The sequence below is a fragment of the Archocentrus centrarchus genome, chromosome 13 (genome assembly GCF_007364275.1).
Source record: "Archocentrus centrarchus isolate MPI-CPG fArcCen1 chromosome 13, fArcCen1, whole genome shotgun sequence".
NCBI lineage: Eukaryota > Metazoa > Chordata > Actinopteri > Cichliformes > Cichlidae > Archocentrus > Archocentrus centrarchus.
Genome location: NC_044358.1, coordinates 14,956,891 through 14,982,833, shown reverse-complemented (window position 1 = coordinate 14,982,833; position 25,943 = coordinate 14,956,891). Strand labels below are relative to the sequence as shown.

The following is a 25,943-nucleotide window of genomic DNA, read 5'->3' as shown; positions in this document are numbered from 1 at the left end:
CCAGACCAGGGTAAATTATCTATGAGCTATTGTGTATACTCTGGGGGCAGATGAGGCTAACATTAATATATCTCAAAGTGGTAGAATCCACATATTCTACCACTTTAATTCAATACAAATTTACTGAATAAACTATTTAGGAATTACCTCTATTTTTATTAACTGCCCAACATTTTCAGAGGTTTAAAAGTAACTGGACACAGGCAATTTAAAATATAAATATTTATCATATAAATATAATACAAATATATAAACCTGATGTTTTATTATATAAATGTAAAAATAATCATTTTACTCCTTGGATGAAAGTCCTTTGCAGTCAGTGAAGTTTAGACCTTGGATATCGCCACCTGCTGCTTCCTGCCTCCTTCCTGCCTCCTTCCTGCCTCCTTCCTGCCTCCTTCCTGCTCTGCTGGGTCCTCCTGCCTTCAGTTTGGTCTTCAGTAACTGAAAAGCTGCTCTGTTGGGTTGAGATCAGGTGGCTGATTTGCCCATTGAAGAATATCTGATTTCTTTGCTTTGAGAAAATCTTGGGTCACTTTGGCATTAAGCTTTGGGTCATTATTCCTTTAATGTAACCTGATCAGTTCTGCAGCTCTTTGAGATGCTTTGTGACAAAGTCTAATTTCATCTTCCTGTTTCTGAGTGCAAATAATAATTTGCATCTTGCTCTAAACCTTGTTTTTAAGTTCACGAAGGCATATCTAGATCGTAGACTTTGACAAAGTTACAAGGACAGATCATCCACTTTAGCTGTTTCCTGAGGTCTTTCAGACGTGTTGATATTACTGAGATGATCAGTGCGTTCCTTCTTTTTAGGAATGCAGCAGATTGTTGATTTGGACACTCAAAGTTTCTGCTCTCTGATGGTTCAGTTGAGTTTTTCAGTGGAGTGGTGGCCTCCTTCATGTGCATCAGCATTTCTTTGCACCTCATATTCAGAGTTCCAGTGAACAACTACCAAGTTCAGTCAACTCCATCAGCATCTTCCACCTGCTTAATTTTTCATGGAATAATGAGGGAACAGGTCTCACCTGCCATAAAATGGCTTTTCAAACAGCTGTCCGTTTACTTTTGAGCCTCTGAAAATGGGAGCTGTAATTCCTGAACAGTTTATGGACACTTTTGTTAAACCCTTTGGATTAAAGCTGAAATTCTGCACTTAAACAGCATCCTGACTGTCTGCTGTAAAATCCACTGTGGTGGTCTCCAGAGGCAAATACTTAAAAACAAGTGTGTCACTGTCCAAATACGAATGGACTCAGCTGTAATTTAAATAATTGAAGTTTGCTTCAGAAAGGCGGTCTCGCAGTCTGAGTCTCAGCTCCTATCCGATCTGATAGAGAAAGGTATAAGCAACATAAACCACCACCATGTATGAATAATAGTGGCTATGAGCATTCCCAAAGGTGACGTCTTCATATTGCAATGCTTTCATATCAATTCTCCACTGAGTAAAAATAATGCATACATTTATAACCATGTTGAACACCAGAGTAAACAGGTAGACCCTTTTTAAAAATGTTTCTGGCCTTAGGAAATCCAAGTAAATCCAAGCAAATGAAATTATTTAATTTGAATGCTGGTCACAGACTTCAGATTCATAATCAAGCTAAATATTTACAAAATACTTCTCCAACTTCCTGCAAAACAAACTGTTAATTCACTGCATCCAAAACAAGCCCAGGTGCTTTTTTGAAGGTAAACAAGATACCTCAGTGTCTGCAGTCAGCACGCGCTCTGTTTGCCCCGTTCACCTACTGGCACGATCCCAAAAAAAAAAATCAATCACTGGCATTTGTGAATAATTTTGTCAATTCCTTTTAGGGAACCTGTTACACAAGCATATGTGTGCTGTGCCCTGAAGTCCCAGTAAGCTGCTAACACTTTGTGTAACACAAGTTTGTGTAAAATCACAAGTGCAAGCTGAGGGAGTCCTGCAATTAATTAAGTTTTTTGGGTAGCTCTGAAATCATGAGCAGAACAAGAAAACCACAAAACTGCAGTCTTTAAAAATGCTACTCATACATTCAGGGTGTATTAGTACATCTCCCACATAGGGACGGAGGAGACCAGTTAGTATTTGGCCTTTTCCCTGATAATCAGCAGAAGAAACTGATTTCTATTCATTATTTGCAGGATCACAATGAAATCCCAGAGACTACTGAGCTGACTTTGACAACACTGGGCTGAGTGATGTGTCTTAGTCATAAAGCACTCCTGCACACATTTATTGAAGGCATACAAAATTACTCTAATTACTCTGTGTGACTGTTTTTCCTCAGTGGGTAACACTGTAAAATGCTGTGGAAGTGCAGGTTAAAAACTGTGGTCTGGAATATGTAGGAAGTACAGAAAAACAATCCCCCCAAAAATCCAAAAAAAACCCCAGAAAAAAATCCAGGAAATTCTGGGAATTAAAGTGCAATGAAGGAGCTGAGCCTCTTCCCAGCACTAGGTCCAGCCCCAGGTGGCATGTAAATGTTATTTAAAAAAAAAAAAAACAATACAAAAACAACATAGTTTATATGCAGGTCATAATTTATGACCTGCGACTCATTTAAGCATAAACAGGCACCTGCTGTAACTCAAAGGATGACCCTGTGTTAACTTAGCAAAGAACCAATTTTAAATTGTGTGTGTGTAGGAACTTTGCTACTTGCAGGCTATGGCAAAAGCAAATCACGTGTCTCCATTTCTTTACTTGAATCCAAAGATAACAGTCTGACAGGCATAAAGTAGCATTTTTGCACTAACAAGGTGATCCCCAAAGAGCCATTAGCTGAAAGCTCGGTGTGCTGTACAGTGCGTCATATAAATAAATTTGAGGAAATTAGATAAGTTGAAAGAAAGAAATGGCAGACGTTAAAAAAAAAAAAAAAAAAAAGCTATCTACAGGCAAGAGGGGAAAAAAGATTTGACACAGGAGCTGAGAGATACATTTATCATTTCCATGTGCTGTTCGCTGAAGCCTCATCAGAAAACGTCTCAATAGGAAGGGGGCTGAGGAAAGGCTGAGGTGTGCCACACTGCACATCGACTCGACCTTAAATCAACAGGTCTGATGGAGCGAGCGATGAATCCAAATTTGACATATTTGGTTCAAATCGTTGTCAGTATGTACAGACACTCGTCTCTTTAAATCCCATCTAAAAACTCACCTGTTTAAACGAGCACTCATAATCTAATTAGATTTCATTACACTCTGTTTAACAAATTGGTTTTATTGCTCGTGTGCTGTTGCTTTATTGTTTCATTGTTCCAGTTTTCTTGCCATTTTTACTCTTTAAAGTGACTTTGAGTGTCTTTAAAGGCGCCCACAAATAAAATGTATCATTATTATCATCAGGGATGTGCCGATCCTGACCTAAATTACTGGATCGGATATCGGAAAGAAATAAAAAATACAATCCGATGCGATCCGACCCACATCGGAGGTATTACAGTGCTCGGTCATCGTCTTCTTCGTGTGGGTTTGCGGTTGACCAAACCAGCTTAGAGCTGCATTACCGCCACCTACTGGAATGGAGTGGACTAAAAAAACAAAACCCTCAGATTCTAAAAAGTTCTCCGTCGCTGTGACGGATTCCCTTTAACATCGTGGATCATCGCTGACATGTTTTTCCACGGCTCCACCGCTCTCTGCTGTGTTTGTGCTCGCTGTGCTGAGAACTTAAGCTGTTATTTTTTTTTCTCTACTTCAGCTCCCAGTTTGTTAGCGAGCGCAGCTATTAGCACTAGTGACCGTCCGGTACCGGAAGGACCCCTTCCCCGTCAACATATTTTTGATACTTTAATCCCTGATTAGTGACTAAATATATACATTTAGGAGAATGCTTGTCAATACAAAGCATTACAACATTACGCTCACGCAGCCCCCAGTTTTTCAACACAAACACTGATGACGCAACAGCAGCAGTCAGCTGATTTACGTGCAGTCTGTCTGCACAAGCGCAAAGAGGCGGAGCCGGCGAGCTCAGGTGGAGCGGAAGGAAATGTTTTTTTAGCTTCCGAAAGAAGCTTTTTTTCCCCTGTAAGCACCATTAAACCTTTACTGGGAAACAGCTGGAGGTCCTTCATCAACCACCTGACCAGTAAGTGAAGAAAAGAGCTGCTCCATCCACTCTGTTTGTTTCACACAGGGAAAAACTGCAGTGCGGAAATTAAAATATGCAGATGAACTGTTAATGTGAAAAAAGTATTTCTTATCCAGTTACATGGGTAATCAATGTAATAATAAATAGCATACACAATTGCTAAAATAATCGATAGTTGCAGCCCTAATGAAATTTGCAACATGCCATAAGCCAATGCATCACCTTCTCACACAGAAGCAACAGGATTCAGGTGACAGAGCAATTGTTGTAAGTAAGTAAAGTTTATTTATATAGCGCTTTACACAGACAACAAGTCACAAAGCGCTGTACAATAATTAAAACACAATATCAAAAAAACAAAACATATAAAACACCATGTTAAAACATATTAACATTACTATATTTAAAGAATAAAAATAAAGTCAACAGAAAGCCTGGTTAAACAGAAAAGTTTAACCAGGCTTTCTGACGCCACAGAGTCAGCTAAACGGAGATGGAGTGGTAAACAGTTCCAGAGCTTTGGCGCCACTGCCTGAAAAGCTCTGCCCCCCCCCCCCCCGGTCCTTAGTCTTGTGTGTGGGACAACTAAAAGATTTTTATTTTGTTGTGTGAGAGACTTTTGACTTGCATCCAGGCATTTAAAAACAATTGTTTTTTTAAAAAAAGATCAGATTTGTATCGGTATCGGCAGATATCCAAATGTAAAATATTGGTATCGGACATTATTGTGCCATCCCTAATTATTATTATTATTATTAAAGAAATTCAAAACTGATGCAGAACTTGGTGACAGTGGGAAATAAAAACTCCCTTTTAACAGGAAGAAACCTCCGGCAGAAACAAAAGGTAAAGAAATGGCAACAAAGCTTCCCTCAGAGTTCAGGCTGCGCTGAAAATAAAGGCGGTCACACCAAATATTGATTTATAAGCTTGTTAGAATTACAGTATAATCGCCGTTTTTGTCTTACAGTCTGTGCTTTCCCATTTTTCCAGCAAACTATAAAAAACTGTAGGTGACTCAAGACTTTTGCACAGTACTGTGCATTATTACGCACAGTAATAAAGGAAACAGTCAACTGTAGGTAAATTACACTTCCAAACTTTGACTTTTTGTAGTTTATGAATGCAGTGAGTATGAGTCATGATAAAGTTTTATGTACTAGTATCACCTGTAGTAACAGTAGATGTTGCTGTTTGGGTCGCAGCACTTGAAGCAGTCCTGGTCTTCGGCTGTATAAAAAAAAGCAGCTTTGTGCCATTTGATCTGAACTCTAAGTGACTGCTCTACATAACAGACGTATAACATCTTAAAAACAGAAAACTGGCCTCCCATTGATCACTGATATTACCTTTAATAGACTTTGGAAGAAGGCCTATAATTAATAGATCGTGATAAATCGGGCAAAGTCACTCTGTACAGTGTTTCATCCTGACTTCACCAGGTCTTCCCACACACAATTATCTCTTCTGTATATTTTTTTGTTCATCCTTTCTTCCACCTAGTATTGCTGTCTGCAGTCTCTGGCTGCCACTATTCACCCCTCAATGGTTTTAATTGTCCTGATGACCTCAATCAAAAGACAATTACCAAAGGGAAGAGCAGCACAGGCAATTATTGTCTTCACCACAAGATAGTGCACACCTGAATGGAGCTACCTCCTTTCACAGTGTTAAAATTACATGTGCTGCCTGGCTGTTGCAATGAAAGAGTGAGAATTAAGTGTGTGCCTGAAATACTTATATGTCCTTAGAGAAGAGCGAATATGAGAACATACTGACACTTCAAAGCCAAATGAGCAAGGTGGCACATATATATGAAGATATGTGGAAGAATTCAGGCCAGGCTGAGCTGATTTGGGAAATAGGTTAGGAGAGGCAGTTAGCATGCAGACGTTTCTCACTGTAACGCTGCTTTTCTATTAAGAAAGTAGCTTTTTTTTGGAGAACTTGGCAGGCTGCTGATAACTGTGCAAATTACCATTACAGTAAAAATGTGACACAGTCCACAAACTTACATCATGCACCAAGTGTTAAAATGCAGCATTGTTTTTAAAATCAATGCAGAGATGCACGAGCCTTTCCCTCAGTCTCAGGCTGAGAAAGTGTTTATCATCGCTGCAGCTGCCGAGAATCATGGGAAGGTAAAGTATTATTTTGTGTTTTCATAAGAAGACTGTCAATCAATTTTACATATAATAAAAAACGCAAGTGTTGGAAAATATCCTCGACACAGTAAAAAGTTAATGCAGTACAACGAAGCAAGAACTAGTCTTGGTGAATTTTTATGATTAAAATTATACAGCCAAACATATCATTCCAACATTTTACTGCTGCACAGAATTAGTGTTTTTCCACTTGTGCCTTGCTTTCAGATAATCCACAGTTCTTGACATAACTGCAGTGGGATGTTATTTTGATGCTGGATTCACTACAGAGAACATTTATAATGACCTGCAGTACATATATACCATCATGAAACCTGCAACGTAAAGGTGCTTGAATATAACAAAAGTCATAATCACGATTTGTAATCTGGATTATTTTACATGGTTATTCATAATAGCACAGTGGTGCACAGGGGGGACAGTAGGGAGTTAAGCCTGGTCTGCAGGGCGTTTTTGACTGTAAAGCATGTCCTGCATGTCCCGTCAGTCCCTGCTGGACTGCCTTAACTGCACGAAATCTGCAAGTGCAGATGGTGGCAGCAGACTTAGGAGATGAACGTGGTAGCCACAGGGTCACCGTCAGAGAGGCGAAGCCAAAGCCCGAGTGCTGCATTGCCACAGAAACCCTGGGTAAGGGTGAGACAATGAGACCCTGTGAGATCCAGAGCCAAGAGCAGTGCAGGCAAACATTAATAATCCTCCCACAGGCTCACCTACACAATCTCTGAGTTTCACTTCATGAACACATAAGGACACAAGCATGTTAACAACCAGAGGGCCACATCCATGATGCATGACTCTCTTCTTTAAAGTAAGCACCATTTGTAAAGGATTTCTCTAAGAGACCAACAGCACGGACACCAACGCCGACCAGCGTATGAGGTTCTGGCGAGCGTTACGTTTGATGTCTGAGCGTCACTGCACAACATTTGTGTTCAGACTTTAAAACAAGCAGCTTGTTTTCCAACCCGCCCGCTAAAAGTGGAAAGTTCTGTCATTTTTGTGGACGGCAGATTATTTCATAATCCATCTGTGATACTGCAAAAGCACCGGACACAAGAATATCTTTAGTGCTGTGAATGCTGTGTGTTAACCTCCAGCAACAGCGCGAATGCCAGCACCTGAGTCTAATCAAGGAACCGACTCTAATCTGGCTCATTGGATCAAAATAGCACCTGGTGATTTCTTTTTGCTGCTCTGCACACGCCGCAGTTAGTTCATTACAAAGAATGGTTATATGGGTTTTCTGCCAGTGTATTACAAGCCCGGTGAGCCACTGGGCCCTGAGTGAACCCCCCTCCAATCAAAGCAGCAGGATTTTAGACAAAACCTAAATCATTACATTTGTTAATCTTATTAGCCTTCTGGTCCTGTTAGCCATTTTTACTCATATACACACAGAGAGTGGAAAACGACAAAGGAAAGATGTTCTAATATTGTTTTCCTTCTGCAGCAACAACCAATCTATATTAAGTTATGTCCACTTATTACAGCAGGCTGCATCATTCATTGCTCTGTGAAAGAGGTGAACTTCAGTCCCACCATCAGAATGAGTCATAAATATGTTAATTTCCTCTGAATAAGCCTGTTGCTTCAGAGAGAACTCTTCCAGTGGCAGGTAAACCCTTCATTGTTAAACTCAAAGATTTGAGAAATTTGTCACGTTAATGATTGTCAACTCAATTTTTCCAAAAAGCTATATTCTCCGTGCACACTCGGCCACTTGAAACGTGTCGCCCTGGGAGGCTGCACCACTCTCTGTTCTGCTGTTTGTCATTTACGAGCACCGGCTCCCACTCCTCTGAGCGGTGCACGTTTCCCACGGGATCTTTGAACGTGTCATATTTATAAGTTTCAGGAAGATGAAGAGAGCCTGTTTTCTGTTTATCTTTTTTATGCCTGATAAAATTCCAGCTTTAGTTCATACTGTGTTTTCAGCTGCAAGGTGAACAATAAGGTACAAAACAAATTCAGGTTCTCTTATTGGATTCATTCAGTGTGGTGCCTTCTTAGGACTTCTATCAGGCAAGTAAACAAATGCAGAAATAAATGTAAAGAGATTCATTTTGTGGCTGATGTCAATGTGAATGATTACATTGAAGAAAAGAAAAAAAAAAAATCACTAACCTTGTAATGGATGAATTTCATGAGTTAATGGTTCCAAGATCATTCCCAATCTCCAATGTTGTATAACAGCATTCCCACAAGGACGCTTAAATCCATATCACATTGCAAAGTCAACACATGTAGCAGAATAAACAGCACAGACTCCCGATCATCATGATCTTCACAAAATATCCTGAAGAAACGAACGTGAGTTGGTGCATTTCACCACTTCTCTTACGAGGCCTACTACCTTAGATTTAATTCCAAGGATGAGATCCACTGAACTGTTTGGCCACTTCAGGAAATCAAAACTTATACAATGTTTGTTTTCTTTTTTTGTTGTTTAATAAATCTGTAAAATACTCAAAATCTACCATCTTATCTATGAATTTCAGTTCAAACATCCATATAAACCCAGCATAAAAAAGTCAGGAAACCTGTGTTGGTGGATTATTTCCTTGTAACGATGCTTCTTGGCAATAAATCTGATACCGCTGGAAAGCCTGTTAACTTCCCCTTAAATGGAGCCACATTTGTGAGGAAAATGTTAAATTGCCAGTGCCAAACAGGTTATTGGATTGGATGATTGAAGTCTGAAGAAACGAGACATATTTAACAATTTATTCATGTAACCCACAGGAGCCTCAGCAGCATGTGGAAGAACCACACCCAGCCACAGCAGCCTGGCTCCTCCTCCTCATGCTGGTCACCAGCTCGGTCACACACTGCTGTGGGACGGCATCACATGCTTCAACCAGCATTTGTCTCAAATCAGCCAGTGTGGTTGTGTTGGTCACTCTGCCACAAACGGGACACCCCAGCTGATCCCACAGTGTCCAGTGGGGTTGAGCTCAGGACTGCAGGCAGGCCACTCAATCCTCTCCACTCCCAAATTCTGGAGGTAGTCTCTGATAAACCCGCTGTGTGGGGGCGAGCGTGGTCATCTTGGAGGTCAGAGTTCGGTCCCAGACTGTAGAGATATGGGACTGCCTGACTGTCAGCACCTGGGGTACCAGGAGCTCAAAACAAGAGTCAGCAACAGAAGCAGCTGTTTGGCAAGTTTTTCATGGGCTCAACCCACAGACTCAACTCTGCTGCTCAACCCACAAATACAGTTTCCTCACAAATGTGGCTTCATTTAAGGGGAAATAAACAGGCTTTCCAACAGTATCAGATTTATTGCCTAGAATCATTGTTACAACAAAGAAATAATCCACCAAACACAAATTTCCTTATTTTTGTGCCAAGTTAACCATGGAGCGGCTAAACCCAATCCCAAGGACTCGTTTTAGTGCTTTAATTAGGACTGTGCTGTATCATATTACCTGCAATAATACCAGTATATTTTTAAAAGTGTCATAGCACACTATCAATGATATGGTGATGCAACATATTTATATTCCCTAATGCACTGAATAATGAGAAATTCTCAGGTGGGTCTATCAGTGAACACCTCCCATGATGCTTCAACAACCTCCTGCAAAGCACAATAACTTAAAAATATGCAAGAAATCTTTATTTTATTTGCGCTAATAAATACATGCTGCTGCCAGCAGGCTGCATGCACTGATAAAATGCTCTCAGAAATATCATTATGGTCAATTTCCTTGAAATATCATGATATCATTTTGAGGTTATATCACTTTAATTGGTGTTTTCAGCTGTTTGGAGTTGCTGGGTCGAGACAATCAAGGACACACTGAAAACATTTAAACCTTAAACAGAAACATGTCTGATTAAATTTCAAGTTCAGATGGACTTTTATTAAATGAATGAATAAATAATTTAGAGATACTTGGTCAAAGCAATCAACAAAAAGCTCACTGGTTCTGTTTCATTCTCAGTGATGAGGTTGGGGGGGGGTCAGAGAGGTCACCCCTCTACAGGATGTGACACGGCTCGCAGGGAGTAACTTTCCACGCTCAGTAAAATGCAAAGCACGATTAATCGCTGCAGCTTGGTATAAATTACATTTTGCAGTTGTTTAAGTGTTTTAATTTAAAAAATTTCTCTTGCCATGAATGAAACATTTACAGAGCGACAGCCAAATCTGCTAAAGGGCAGAATATCGACATATCTGGTTACTTTTAACTTTCCATCAGAGAATACACGTATACGAATTAATCAGTTCATTCTAACCTTAGAACGGCTTAAAATACGGCTTTGCTACAGGCACCGGCTGCCTCTACACAACCCACCGCCCAGAAATGTCCTCTCAGATATCCCGCGCTTGTTCTGCTCTTTGGACAAAGGCGACTTAACAGTTTTCTTAAAAATACTCTGAGGATCCACAAACATGAATATATATATGGTAAGTTGCATCATCACATTTACATTTGTTTACCCTCTGCACACAGTTTTGTAGCATCATACATATGGACACACACACACACACACACACACACACACACACACACACACACACACGTTTTAAGCACCTGAAACTTTGCACTTGAGTTTTCGCTGGCAGAACACAGTTTCCACGTGTCACACAATTATGCTTTAAATGAGCTCTACTGAAAATTGAGATTTAATGATCTGGCACAGGAGGGGACTGTCTCAAAACTAATTGTTGGATCTCTGGAGCTCAGGTCTGCACAGTTAACACATCCACTTGTACTGGTAACAACAAAATGACAGGGTACTTCAAATGATTCAGTCTGAATCCAACCAGCTAAGGTGTAAATGTTATTCTATAAATTAGTAGTTATTAATAGATGCATGGGAACAGTTTGAAGCAGAAAAAGTCTAAACTGATTTATCTGTTAATGACTGTCCCATCTAAGAGTCTCACTTTGAATGTATAAAATATGTGACTTAGCCAGATTAAAATTCACGTCTGGATTTATGCTGATTTCTGACTGAACGCCGACAATTAAGTGGAGATGCAAACTGAGCGGTGGGCAGGAAAGAGGAAACCAAACATTAGATCTGTAAAGTGAAGTAAAGGTCGCATCCAGCACAGAAATAATGTGACCTGATTTTCCTCGCTCAAATCAAGGGGCACAAGTTGCTATGGTAACCATAGTGTGGTCCACAGAATGGAAGCTGGAAGTGAAGATGCTTCGGAAAAATCTGCATTAACAGCGTGATTAGCAGTGACTGTGTTTAACATACTCGTGGATTTCCTGGTCACATGCTTATTCCCAGTGCAGTTCTCTGAAGTCCCGTGGTACAGTTATGGCAGTGATATATGGACCTAATTAATCCTCAGTTTATTTGAATATGATCTCTGCAGTCCAGCTCCTCAGGTGATAAAGTGCCTTCATGGAGAAAACTGCGATGCTACATCCTGGTTAACGTTAACAGCTAAATTTCATTTTGACATAATCCCTTTAAAGCGGGATCACCGATCACAAATTACAGATGATGGTTCGTGCAAATTTGATTACGTTGCACCAATGAAACCATGATTCAAAATTAGGTTTCAAAACATATGAGATGAAAACCCAAAGCTGAAGGTGTTAGATGAACATGCAACATAATCAAGGCAGTCCAAACATTTCTTGGCTCCTACAACAGCTCCACCAGGCTTTCCACAAGCAGCCGGTCGCACTGCCACAGGTGTGTACGATCCAGAATCGAGCCGTGCAATCTGCCTTTACAAACATTTGTGAAAGAATGAGTCATTCGCTGAATCAGAGAGTGGTGCCGTAACAGGACGTTTGTGAAACCTCTGCCCTCGCAGATATCCCACCGTCGGCTGCAGCTCAGCCACGAATGGGCAGAGCATGTAAAGTCACACAGAGGGGTGCTGAGTGGTGAGGCACCGGCTGCACAAAAGTCACCATCGCTCTGCTGACTCAGTAACTGCAGACTTCCAAATCTCCCCTGGCACTGCGATCAGCACAAAAACTGCACCGGGAGCTTCGTGGTGTGGGTTTCCGTGGCCGAGCAGCTCCGTACGTTTGTCCACTGAGTGAAACGGGCATGACAAAATTTAATATTTACAGAGTAAAGCTGGAGCATTATAGATGCATCTGACTTACAACCCCAATTCCAAAAAGATCATCAAATCTCATTAATCCATATTTGATTCACAATAAAACACAGAAAACGCATCAAACGCTTAAACCGAGACATTTTACTATTTCATGAAAAATATGAGCCCACTTTGAAATTAATGGCAGCAACAAGTCTAAAAAAAGTTGGGACAGGGACAACAGAAGGCTGGAAAAGTCAGTGGTATTAAAAAGAAATAATTTTACAACTAATTACAGGTTCAGTGGCAACAGGTCAGCAGCATGACTGGATACAAAAAGAGGGTCTTAAAGAGATTCTTAGAAAATCAGCAAAAATCTGTCTACAACATAAACTTATAAAGACTTTAAATATCTCATCATGTACAGTGTATAACACCTTTCACAGGAGAGGAAACTGTTGTGGAGATCAAAAGTATTTTTAGTAAACAGGTGATGACTCACTTTTAGAGGAAGCTTCAAGCGGGCATTCGAGGAAATGCAAATTTGGGACGTTTTGGTGGGCTTCATTTTGCAGCCTGGAGGCTGAAACTCAGTAAAGGCCCAAAGTTGGAGACTTCCAGCACGTTCTGATGTCACCACTATCATATACACTGATCCTAATTATTGCATATTTTAAGGCTTAGCCGATTGTAAACCAGCAGCGAGTTACTGTATGGGAGAATTAGGCTTATTGTGGCTTATCAGAGTCTGTACTGTGTGGTTGCAGAGCATCTTAAAGCACAGCATAAACACAGAAAACTCATTCAGATGTAACCTCCTGTACACATTACACTCTTTTTACAATTAAAAGTTGATCATAAGCAACAATCTGTGAACCTTTGAGCTGTTTGCAGAACTGGGTTTAAATATATATATTTCCTATAGTTTACAGGATACTATTTTAGAGGTATAACTATGTGTGTAGCATTTAAGTCACTTATTTTATGGAAAATATACTGAAGAGTTTATTGATTACTGCACAGTAGCAGTCACAGGAGTCATCAAGTTGGTGTCACTGGTGCTTGTTGAAGTAACTTCTCCACTGAGGACGTCCTCGGTGCGATCACCTGCATTCTTCAGGTGTTTTATTGCTTAACTATTTGTGAAACACTGAAAATAACTCTGCAGGCAGGCAGGTTCCCCCGTCATCGGGCTCACGGTGTTTTCAGGCTAGTGGTCTTGAAATATACATGAACTATTCTGACTGCTGAAACTTTAGTGATGTGATCAGCTGTTTTACATGAAAAACTTCACACTCTGTTGGAGACATCAGGAAAAACAAGTCCACTCTGATTGACAGCACGCTTGCAGATTTATGCTCCATGTACATGTTTACATCTTTACAGACATGGCCTGTTTCTGCACATATGGATGTGCTATATTGTGTGTGTGTGTGTGTGTGTGTGTGTGTGTGTGTGTGTGTGTGTGTGTGTGTGTGTGTGTGTGTGTGTGTGTGTGTGTGTGTGTGTGTGTGTGTGTGTCACATGCACTTTATTCCAGCTTGTGCTTGATGCTCACTTAATGTTGCCAACTTTTGATGGAAAGAGACTAAAACCTGCTCGAATGCTGTCATACATTAATATTTCATATTCTTCCCAGTGTTAGCCGGTGTCAGCCCTTTACTATCTGTTTGCTTCTTTACTGTGCTCACATACACTGTATTTTAATATAGTATATATTCCCTTGAAACTGCCCTCGTTTACATATTTTCCGTTTCCCTTTATCAGACACTGGAACAAATCCAACAGTGTATGAAACACGGTCCATTGAGACTACATTAATAACCAGCAGTCACTTCCAAATCATATTCAAGCTGCTATTTTGCAGTTCTAAATCCAGATTTTATTATTATCACTCAGGCACAAAGCAGGTACACCCCTTCCAAAACATAAAATAAATAAATAAAAAAGGCTCTGCTGAGTTTTTCAGTCGTTTCTTGTCGTCTCTCCTCTGCTCCGATTTCACCGTGTTGGTCTTTTTCAGCTCACCCCCTCTCACCCACACAGCGTGGGGAAAAAAGCAAAGGAGGGAGTGAACTTAATGCTGCTCAAGTTGAAAACAATGTCTGATCTAATTGTAAGTGCAAGAAAAGCTTTGCAGCAAATCACAGTCAGTAATGAGTCTTTGAAATAAAGAAGGCTGACGCTCCCCCGCTGTGGTGCATTTTGACGTAACTCTCTGCATGTTCTTAAATATTAAATGCTCTACATACTGCGGCTGATTCATTACAGACCAACTGGATGCTGCTCATCAAAAGCTCGAATGAGGAATTCTGGTTCATAATTTTAGACCCGATGAAATCTGAATGTTTTCAAAATAAGCTGTGGCCGGTTTTATTTTCATAGGCTTCACTTTTGATATTTTAATTCCTGTTCAGTCATCGCTTTCTGTCACATCACTCATTAATCTCCCATTATGTTAAATTCAGCAGCCATTGTTCAAACAAACTGCTGGAAAATGAGACAATTCAGCAGCCTCTCACCCGGCGCTCAGAGGTTACTTATCTGATCGTTTTATTAAGAGCATAACAGCATTATGATTTAAAGAGACGTTAGGAGGAAGGTTTGAATTGTAAATTAAAATAAAAAACACATAAATTTACTGCACTTATTGAAATAAAAGAAGAGCTACTGTGAAATGCAAGAAAAGAAATGAAAACATTTAATCTCCCTTGTAATATTTTTTCTTTCTTCAGGAGCATTATGATGCTCCTCACAGCACGCTGACGGCTGATATGATGAAGCCCAAACAGCATTCACAGCACAATAGAGGCTTTGAATAGAAGCTTCACAGAACAGCATCTATTTCTTAATTTTCTATAAAATGCATCGATGCATCTGTCTTATCTCAACACCTAATGGAGCCTCACATCATCCTAATATCCAGCAGATATTTTACTGGTATTCAGGCCCACGTTTTTTGCATCACACAGTCTACACACTGACGGACATTATTTTTCATTTTTCTCGCCAACTCTGCAAAGTCACAATCCCAGGATGATCATCCACTAAAATCCCTAAAACAACTGTATCAAAGTCACAAACAGGAAACGTGAAATCACCAATGATCAGGTCTTCCCCATTCACATGAATGCCATCATAGCATCATAGCTTAGCAAAACAACACTTCTGAATTTATGCATTCACTAGGATATAATACATTCGCTGTTGCTGTCACAGGAGACTGAGTGGAGGGGTACTGCACGAGCAGAGCTAAGCTCAACAGCCTTCTTCGTTGTTTTCTGACAGATTCCTCCGTACGCATTTCATCTCTCGGGAGGAGGAGGCACGAGAGGAATGTGACAACTGCACATGAGCCTGCAGGACTCAGTACTGCGAGGAAGGTGACCCTAAAATACTCTCTTGGAGGAGACACGAGTGAGCAACGCCACGGAGGACCACCGAGGTTACTTCAGTGGACAGAATCTGTCTGCACTCTGGAAGAGCTGACAGTAATTTGTAATTAGCATTTATGGTGTGCACGTGCATATAAAAAAAAATCTGCACGAGTCAAACAAAATTGCTCTCAAGATGATTCCTCATTTCCAATCAAACATTTACAAGAGAAAACAGCACATAAAAATCGCTCATGAGCTAGCAAACAACCGTTAAGCAACAGGGCCAAAAAGACACTTACAGTAGGGTGAAAGATTAGAATATAAAAAGGTAATTCTGCTCAATTATGTAACAAGACATGATTAAAAAGTTCAGAGACTGTTTACAATAACTGAGAGCATCGTGTGTGTTTAACAGGTGCAGTACAGAAGGTGGATTTCTGTTTATGGCCTCAGGACTTATGAAATGTTACAACGAAATCACAGTTCTCTCCACGTTCCTTTGATTTCTATAAACACTGCTGATGCTCTTATTAAGATACCACAGGAACAGATATGGACCCGGAAAGTCTGGTGTGAGCACCGATGAATTTTAAGTGAGATACAAAAAAAAAAAATCGTCTCCCAGGAATTATTTGGAGGATCAACGCTCTGCTTGAGGTAATGAGAACATTACAGCACAAAAGAGAATGCAAATGAAATTCTGATTTTTAGGTAACAATAACTTATTATAGCTCAAATTCAGTTCAAGAATATCCATTAGCTTGCATGCAGCCCCCCCCCCCCCCCCCCCCCCCCCCCCCCCTTTTTTTTGGCATTCCAAATCTCACAAACAAACTTGTTTATGGAAACAAAAATTACATATTTTTAAACACTTTATTTATATACATATATGCATTTGACTTTCTTTCATCTGAAATTCACAAGTGTCACTAAACTGAGCTAATCTTTCATTCTGTACTATCAGCAGGATGCAGATATAGCCTTAGACCCTGTATTTGACTCCCATGAAACCGCATAGCCAGTTTTTACACCTTCATCTCACTAATCTGTCTACAGCATGAGATTGTTAGACGTTTGTAAGATAAAAAATCAAAGAGTGTTGTGCTTCATCATGGCCCTGGTAGATAAGGCCCTTTACTGTCACATAAAATCAGGAGCTGCCTACTGAAAAACACTCCATCCTCAGGCTATTCCCCACCATCATCACTGCTCTCTCCATACCATCTCTGCAAATACTTGATGTTCACTTCACTGACAAACTCCTTCCTTATTCCTATTTCAGCACGAGTAATATGCTCAAGTAAAGGGTGCTACTGTGCAGATTTCACGTCACCCCGATAATCACCCAGTTTCACCGACTGAGAGCCCGTATTTTGAATCAGGAGTGTGAAGCACACTGCCTCGTTTCGCATATGAAATTAATAACCTATAACACTTTAAAAGCACATATTTAAGCTGCGGTGCAGCAGAAGCCTGCAGGTATCTTCAGATGCCTCGCTCAAATTAAACACAATGAGGACGGCCCAGAGACAAATGGATACCAGGACGGCATAATTAACCCACCTGAGGCTGCGGCACATGTTAGCAAAGCAAAAGAAGTTATTTTAGCCGTTGAGAAAGCAGCAGAAATCAAGAGAGGAAGGCCCCGGGTTGATACAGTCATGTCACTTGTGTTAATTACACACTGCTAACTCACACAATCGTCGTGGTGCGAGGATTTATTGTATAACCTGCTGGCTGCGTCACAAGATTCAGATCATACGAGACAAAGAGGTGGGGCTCGAGAAGGATGCAAAGCTGCGCTCAAATTAACGGTGCTTATTTTGTTCACACGCGCTTTAGTGCTGCAACGTCAGAGCGACTTAAGATTGTCGGTTTGACTCATTGGACATCAAATCCAAGTCATTCACAACAGTGACAAGTGGATGAGGCTGCTGAAAGTCAGTCTTTCTTACACAGATGCTTCTAAGCAATTATATAAATTAAGTTGTCAGATGGGTCACGAGGGATGTTTGTCTTCCAGGCTCTGCTCGGCCAGCCTCCCTCACAAACAAAGTGCTCGATAGGAAGGCAGCCAAGGAGGAGTTTGCCACTGTCAAGATTACCAACACTTCTTAAAAGGAATTTCTTTAATCCAACAAATGCATGTCATCTCAAATCTCTGCATGGAGAAATTCCCAGGGCCTGCATTGTTAGTCACGATCGTGTTTCGAGGACAAAATTAAGGCCTGGCATCCTCCGGATAGTGAAAAACATGTTGTTTACATATTTGAGGATGCTCAGCAATTTCCTACCGCTGCCTCACTTCGCTTTTGTCACCATAAGAGTAGCTTCAGAGTGCTCTGTGCAGTAAAGGCGGATATAGCGTGATGCCATATTACTGTTTGAATTGCTTTGCTCACAACACTCTACAGGGACGTGTTGAGTACCACTTGTGCTCTGCAAGACATTTTTGTCCTTTTTCACTTTATTAGTTGCAGATTTGTCAGTGAAAATAGGATTCCCTCGGGTGGTGAGACAGTTTCTATCCCTAGCCTCTCTCTTGTCACTGCTGATACGCATTTTTTTCTCCCCCAAGTGTCCCAAAGGCCAGCCTTCACCAGAGTTGTCGTTTTTAATTAGCTACACCCTAAATGCATGTCTGTTGGCCCATGTCAATAGCCATTTAATTTAGGAGGATGGGGCGGCTGTAACATCAAGACATCTTTCATTTAAATCAAGGTTAGCCGATTTACTAATTTGCATTTCATCTCACACCTGCCCCCATGTGGATTTACAAACATTTTAAAGCATGCACTGCAAGCAAATGACCGATTTACATACGATAAAGACGGGGGTAACCTCTAATTCATGCCAAGTGAAACAAGCACAGCTGTGCGTTCCCTCCATCGTTCCCCCTGATCTGCAGGTGAATCTCCTTTTGATTACTGCATCTGGTGACTTGAACTCTACATCTCTAAGTGAGATGAGCCATTTTCAGATAATCTCAGGATATTAAAGCCAGCGGTAGAATGAGCTGATGTGGCAATCGTTTAAGCACATAGGGCTTATAAAATATAGATATATATCTATAATAATATTAGGGGACATTATAGGGCATTTGAAATCACAAGCATGCCTCAGAGTTATACTTCCATCATTAAGTGTTAATGGATGCTCTATTACACTAACAGAAACCCATGACAGGCTTATACTGAGATGTGGGGTTATATGAGCTTAGCACTGGTATACAGCTGGACAGACATAATTTAGAGATATGCAGCTACTGCTCTTAAAATTTGACCAATTATTTTTCAGGGTAAATTAAGCGAAGCATCCTTGAGTCAAAAAGGCTCCACATCAGTTTAAGTTAAAGCTCGTCTTCCTGTTTAGAGTGAAATAAAGCAGCTGGACTCAGAGGAAAACAAAACAGGAAGCTGGGAGGAAACAAAGACAAACAGTTTTGCTGAACCTGCAATAATTTTTTTGGCATTGTAGCAAAGGTGGATATCGACTGCGTCCACGCTGCAAACAGCACAGCCTCGGTGTGTCGTGTGGGACATAACAGTGAGGTAGATGCCACAGACTCTGGAACAGTGAATGAAACAAACAAAAAAAAGCATCTCACACACACACACACACACACACACACACACACACACACACACACACACACACACACACACACACACACTAACACCAGGGAGTGTGTAACGTGGGTCAACATGATAAATTTTAAGCGTCACACATGAAATAACTGTTTTTGTTGGTGGAACCTTTTCTGGCTTTTTCTTGTAAAATTGAAGCCTTGAAGATGCACGTGAACATCTGCCATTTCCTCCGACACTGAAGATGTGTAACGTTCCTACAACGTTCCTACATCACCTTCAAACGCACTACATGCCAACTTCTGGGAGCAACAGAGGGATGCAGACAAAACCAGTTTCTCTATTTTTGGAAAGAAAAACTGGCCCAAAGGTTCATCTTTTAAATCTTCATGAGTCTTGAATTTTGTATTGACACACTTAGTGACTTTAAATTAGAAATTAGCCTTAAAATATAACAATGCTGCTTCGTAGCGCCTCTAAGTGGGAATGTATTAAAAATGAAGAAAAGCCCGAGCAGCAGGGGGATTTACTGACAGACCTTGAAAGGGTGCATTTTCCTTTGACAGTCTTAATTCTTCCTGTCACCACTTCTCTAATTACTGTCATTGAAAAGAAAGTCACGCAAACTTCTAGGGGGGAAAATAAAATGTATCCTAATTGAGTAATGGCTTAAAAATGCCCCTCTGCTTTCTGTGCGTCCTCCAAACGCAGCCTTGAAAAAGCTGAATCAATAAGATCAAACAAGAGTGTGTGAGCCTGAAAACCACAGTGGACAAGCAGCCATCAGCAGCACAGTCAGACCTTCAATGGAGCCAAGCTGCAAAATTTGCGTCTCTGACTGGATAATTCCTGGTGGTTCTGCTTGCCCACCCACCCCCCCCCACCCACACTCCCCACCCAAACCCCACACCCCCAACCCCACACCCACCCCCCCCACCCCCCCCCCCCCCCCACCCCCCCCCCCCCCCCCCCCCCCAAAAAAAAAACCAAATTAGGATCTGCTCTTTTCTTTCACACAACATTTAATGGAGCCCTTTGAGCTGCCAGACCTCAAACCCTTGTGTGTCAAGTGCATTTCAAACCTTTTCTCTCTGTCTTTAAGGCTGCCGGAGCTTCTCTGTTAGAGGCTAATTTGAGTTCAAAACTGAAATCATTATTTCAGCTTCCTCCAGGCGCGATGAAGAGCTGAAATGTGTCATTTTGACACTTTGTGCTGCGTTTTGTGCATCTTGACACAGCTCCATCGCCCACATGCTTAATATGGACTCTGCTCACTCTTTTGGAAAAGGTAGAAGTTATTGAAGCAGCGTGCTTAGAAATAAGCACAGCTGACAGTCTGATATCAATCAAAAATACACCCTCTGAAACTACTGAGCTCCTCACTGTTCTCTTTTTTCCAGGCATATCTCCAGGCTTCATCTCCAGAACTTGTCTCCCTTTGAACAACCTGCGGTCGCTCCTACAGAGCTCGTAGCTCTACAAATGATAATTTGTAGATAAATAAATAAAATATTTTACTCACGGAGAATACAAAAAAAGTCGTCCCTGGTCTCCGGGTGATAGCGGCCGTGGCTGCTGACCCAAACGACGGAACGGCAGCGGTAATATCCAAGTGAAGTCCGGGTCCTCCTCTCTGCCGCTCTATGAGGTTAGCCAGCACATCCTCAAAGCTCTATCAGCAGTAAACAGGTACGCTGCTTTCGCTCTCAAGCTCTTCACCCTCTACGAGCGTGAAACCTCTTCCTCCACTTCAGGGAGCTTGCTGGAGGTGCCGTGCGTCGTGCTGGACGTGGCTTTGGTCTGGTCTCCTCTCAGTCAGCCTGCACCGCTGCAGCCGGCTGAGGCTCTGTCTGCAGCGCAGCATCCCATCTCACTGGTGCTGAGCAAAAAAAAAAAGAAAAGGTGGCCCTTAGTTAGTTATGAGGAGTGGCATTGCATCAGTGCATCAGTGCATCAGTTTGTGCCACTGTGCAAAGAGCCTGCTGCGAGTCTGGTTTCCAGTGTGCTGCTCCCTTTGACGCTGAAGCTGATTAAGTGTGTGTCTGTGTGTGTGTGTGTGTGTGCGCGCGGGGGGGGGGGGGGGGGGGCTGCCTTGTAAATGGCTGGATATGCCCCCCCCCCCCTTTTTTTTTTGAAAATACAGCACATACAATACTGACTTCGGCTTCTTTTGTAATTTTAATTTTCCCTATCACAGACACAGCTACAGCCCCATTAACACCCTGATTGTTATTTGAGTTCTCCTGTTGCCCCCCCCACCACCACCACCACCACCATCCCCTTAAAGATTATTATTTAATTATGAAAAGTTTTCATTTTACTTTTGTTTAACACCTTGTTAGTTATTTTAATTAGCACTTCTGTGAAATAAACTGCAGCAAATGGTGAAGTTTGGCTGAGCCTTTTTTCACTGAGTCACGTCTTAAATACTCCAGTAGTGCGCAGGTGTGTTAAAACAGCAGTGTTTCGGATGGCCAGCAGGTGGCGAATCTTGCGCCTACAAAAAGAAGTGTGCACAGAAGTTTACAGGAAACGCGCTCCTGATCTTTGAGCGCAGTAAACTGTCATTTTGTAAATTAAGGTCTGGATTAGAGTCAAAACGGATGATAAAGCAGGGTATGCAGGGTAAGATGCACCTGGATTCTGGGTTTTCACTCAGCTACGCGCCTCTATATGTTGGATTTCACATCCATGCCAACACTAAAACTAATACTGAGCCTGAAATCAAAAATGAACAACTGAACAAATCAATTAAACCAAGAAAAAAAACAAAAAAAGGTCTGAAGGTGACGGGCTGGGGCTCGATATTTGTCAATGGGCTGTTTGACAAGACAAGTGTTTATTGATGATCGTGATTGACTTCACATCCATGCAGACTTCCCAGAACAATGGGCTTTACTACTTCAGTGAGCTTCACAGTGAGACTGGGAGAATCCCTTAATGGAAACCAGCGTCTGAGGATCAAAAGGTGGGACGCGTCCTCTCTGTGAAGTTAAACATGGCTGCTCAAGTTCAGGTCTGTGAAATCGTTACTTTGTGTTCTTTTCACAACCTAAAATGTTACTTTTTAAAGAGAATAATACACTGTTAATAAATTGATTCTATTTCTGCATACTTATAATTTAACTATAATGTTTGGCCTTCTGCATTTAAAATAAACTGAAAAATATTTGCGTGTCATGCAGCAGCATCCCAGCCTTCTTAACAGAACATTAATGGTTCTAGACTAGAGAGTATAGATTAGTGCCTTCTGTTTCACATATCAGTTACTTAGCTCATATTGCCACCCTCTGCTGTGAGTGTTTGACTGACAATATGGAGCTAACAGCCTATCTCTATCCCCATCATTAATTAAACAGTACCCATGAGTGGATGCTCTTCCTATTGCACAATTGATCCATTCTGCTGCTTGTAGCTCTTATCAGCTTTTAGATCACATCTTTTGAAAAGAAGTATTTTAAGGGTCCTTTTTGCAGCTTTACTTGTTGGCACTTACACCATTTAGAGAGCTTTGCTGATAGTGTACATTATGAATTACAAGGATAAGCATATTATATTCCATGTCTCCTACCTTAAACTTCATTGTTTTAGACCCCTACCTCGAGCCACTGGATTGTTTTAGATGAGAGGATATGAAATATCCATCAGTTAGTATTTTTCAGTGTTATATGTACAGTATTCTATTATTGCTGTAAAGAGGCCCCTTGATCTAAAGTTTGATTTAAAAAATATGCACAAAGAATTAACTTCATAAAGTCTGCAGCCTCAGTTTTACCCCAAAAAGCTCACAATAAGGAAGCTGTAGCCACACATTCAAAGTTTATAGAAACATATGATGGGATTATCTGGAATATAAAGTAGAATATAATGGCTGGCTTGTTCACACGGTACACACCAAGATTTTGAATTCAAAATCTGCCATATTTCCTGTGAGACCACATCAGCTGTTACTTAGTCTATTACTTTATTGTGCCATTAAGACCCTACTGTTTTCTACAACCACATACAAAAGAATCCAGATCACTGAGTTCAGGTGTTCCAGTCACTTCCACAGGTGTATAAACCAGCACCTCAGCATGCAGACTGCTTCTACAGACATCAGTGAAAGAATGGGTCGCTCTCAGGAGCTCAGTGAATCCCAGCGTGGTACCGTGATAGGATGATACCTGTGCAACAAGTGCAGTCACTGCTAAATATTCCACAGTCAGCTGTTAGTGGGATTATAACAAAGTGGAAGCGATTGGGAACGGCAGCAGCTCAGCCATGAAGTGGTAGGCCACGTAACATCACAGAGTGGGGTCAGAGGATGCTGAGGGTCATAGTGCACAGAGGTCACCAACTTTCTGCAGAGTCAATCACTACAGACCTCCAACCTTCATGTGACCTTCAGATCAGCTCAAGAACAGTGAGAGCTTCATGAATGGGTTTCCATGGCAGCTGCATCCAAGCCTTCCATCACCAAGCTCAATGCAGAGTGTTGATGCAGTGGTGTAAAGTGTTGATGCAGTGGTGTAAAGTGTTGATGCAGTGGTGTAAAGCACGCCGCCACTGGACTCTAGAGCAGTGGAGACGTGTTCTCTGGAGGGATGAATCACACTTCTCCATCTGCCAATCTGAGGGAGGAGTCTGGGTTTGGTGGTTGCCAGGGGAATGGTACCCGTCTGACTGCATTGTGTAAAGTTTGGTGGAGGGGGGGTTATGGTGTGGGGGTGTTTTTCAGGAGTTGGGCTCGGCCCCTTAGTTCCAGTGAAAGGAACTCTTAATGCTTCAGCAGACCAAGACATTTGGGACAATTTGATGCTCCAACTCTGTGGAACAGTTTGGGGATGGCCCCTTCCTGTTCCAACATGACTGCACACCAGTGCACAAAGCAGCTCCATAAAGACATGGATGAGCCAGTTTGGTGTGGAAGAACCTGACTGGCCTGCACAGAGTCCTTCTGAAGAAGAGCTGAAGCTGTTATAGCTGCAAATGCTGGGCCCACATCATATTAAACCCTATGGATGTTACTCATATGTGAGTTAGGGCAGGCGAGTGAATCCTAATATAGTGTATATTACAACTTTGTTGCTGCAGCTGTGTTAAAGACACCACATTAAAATATTTGATTATGCAGGAGGAGGGAGACATTTAGCCAAACTCTACAAACCTCAGATGGTGATAATTTGTGTTTGATTCCCTGTTAGCATCAGTCTAATACAGCTGTTCTTTCCTCTAGCAGACATCCGAGGTTGTAACCAACTGCACACACATAATTTTCATATGAAATGTAATTACAGCTTAGGGGGACAACATGACAACATGCTGCTGGCACTAAGAAGACAGCCGTCCCTTGTAATTAGAGAGGTGGTGTTTTGCAGCAAGAAAAGGATTAAAAATTAGAACCTGACACATGTCCCACGAGTTGCATGGCAGGATGCAGAACTTTCTTAACTGTTGGGCTAAACTAACATCAGTGGGTTGAACCTATGAGCATAGACATAAATTTCCTTCTTGTCCCAAGTATAATAAACTTAGATGTAGACATGCTGGAAGGATGGTGGACATGAATTGTTTTGAGCAGATTCCTGAGGGGTTTCACTCGTTCTCATTTGTGATTAAGATGCATGTGCGAGTGCAACAGCTCCACGTCTCTGATCAGTCATTTTACTTGGCAGGATCTGTTCTTTACATCATCTTCCTTCATTCAGGTCTGTCTCTTTCTATCAGTGTTGGAGTGAACACTTTCACACTTTAACACTGCAACAATGTGACATCTGTGGTTTGCAGGGTGGTATGTGCTGTTGCAGATGACTGAATCCTAATTTCCCAAGAAAAGGCTAAGGAGATGGCTATGCTCAGCATTTGAGCTAGCACAGCAGTATCCACGAACCAAACGTCTTAATTTATCTTCATTTACACTCTCTGAGAGCTGCGTTGTGCTACACTGCTCTCCACCTCACCGTGGCTCAGTCTGCAGCAGCAGCTTTTAACGTGGAGAGCAGCACATATTTTTGGGGAAAAGGAGGAAATGCATGACATAATATTTCTGCTAAGGTCCATATTTGACAGTACTTCCAGTTTAGCAAAGATGCTGGAGGAGTGAGAGCTTATATTAAATTGTTTATGCTGTGTTTGTGTGCATATGTTCATCTGTGTGTGTTTTATTTGCTAAGTGTAAGTCTTTCATCTGTCTGTTCACACGTGCCAGCCATATAAACTTGAGGAAAACATAAAGGTATACTAGTACAGATGGTGAGTTACATTAACATGCCTAGCAAATTTAAGCAATTTATATTTATTGCTCAGCAGATGCTGACTAGATAGAGGTCGTAAATTATAATTTTGTTGGTAGACTGATTCTTTTCATTACTGGTAGCACCAACATCTGCTGGGTAGAGCCTTTATGCATGTGAGTGGCTGGAAAAAGTCGCAGCGAGAGGCAAAAGATTTAAAGTCTATTTAAAGAAAATGAGAGAAAACAAAACTACAAATATGAGCGCAGCAGGATTTAAGATAAAACTCAAAGACGCCGCGTATTCAGCAGAAAACCGAGAGCACCTTATGCTCGAGAACAGAACTGAGATCTTGAAAGAACAGGAATATTTTTTCATCTATATTTTAAACGACTGTGTATAATTGCACAGTGCTCTGCTGCATGTTGACAACAGGAGCGCACTCCTGATTTTATACCTTAGCACAAACAGTTC

The 25,943-nt window shown here is 41.3% G+C and overlaps 1 protein-coding gene across 1 annotated transcript in view; it reads right to left on the bottom strand.

Annotated features, from left to right (window-relative positions):
- Positions 1–21,131, bottom strand: part of cntn5 (contactin 5) — a 121,469-nt gene extending 100,338 nt beyond the window's left edge. The window contains exon 1 of the mRNA XM_030743985.1: positions 20,777–21,131. The gene's annotated coding sequence lies outside the window, so the exon portion shown is untranslated. The remainder of the gene's footprint in view (positions 1–20,776) is intronic.
- Positions 21,132–25,943: the final 4,812 nt, after the last annotated feature.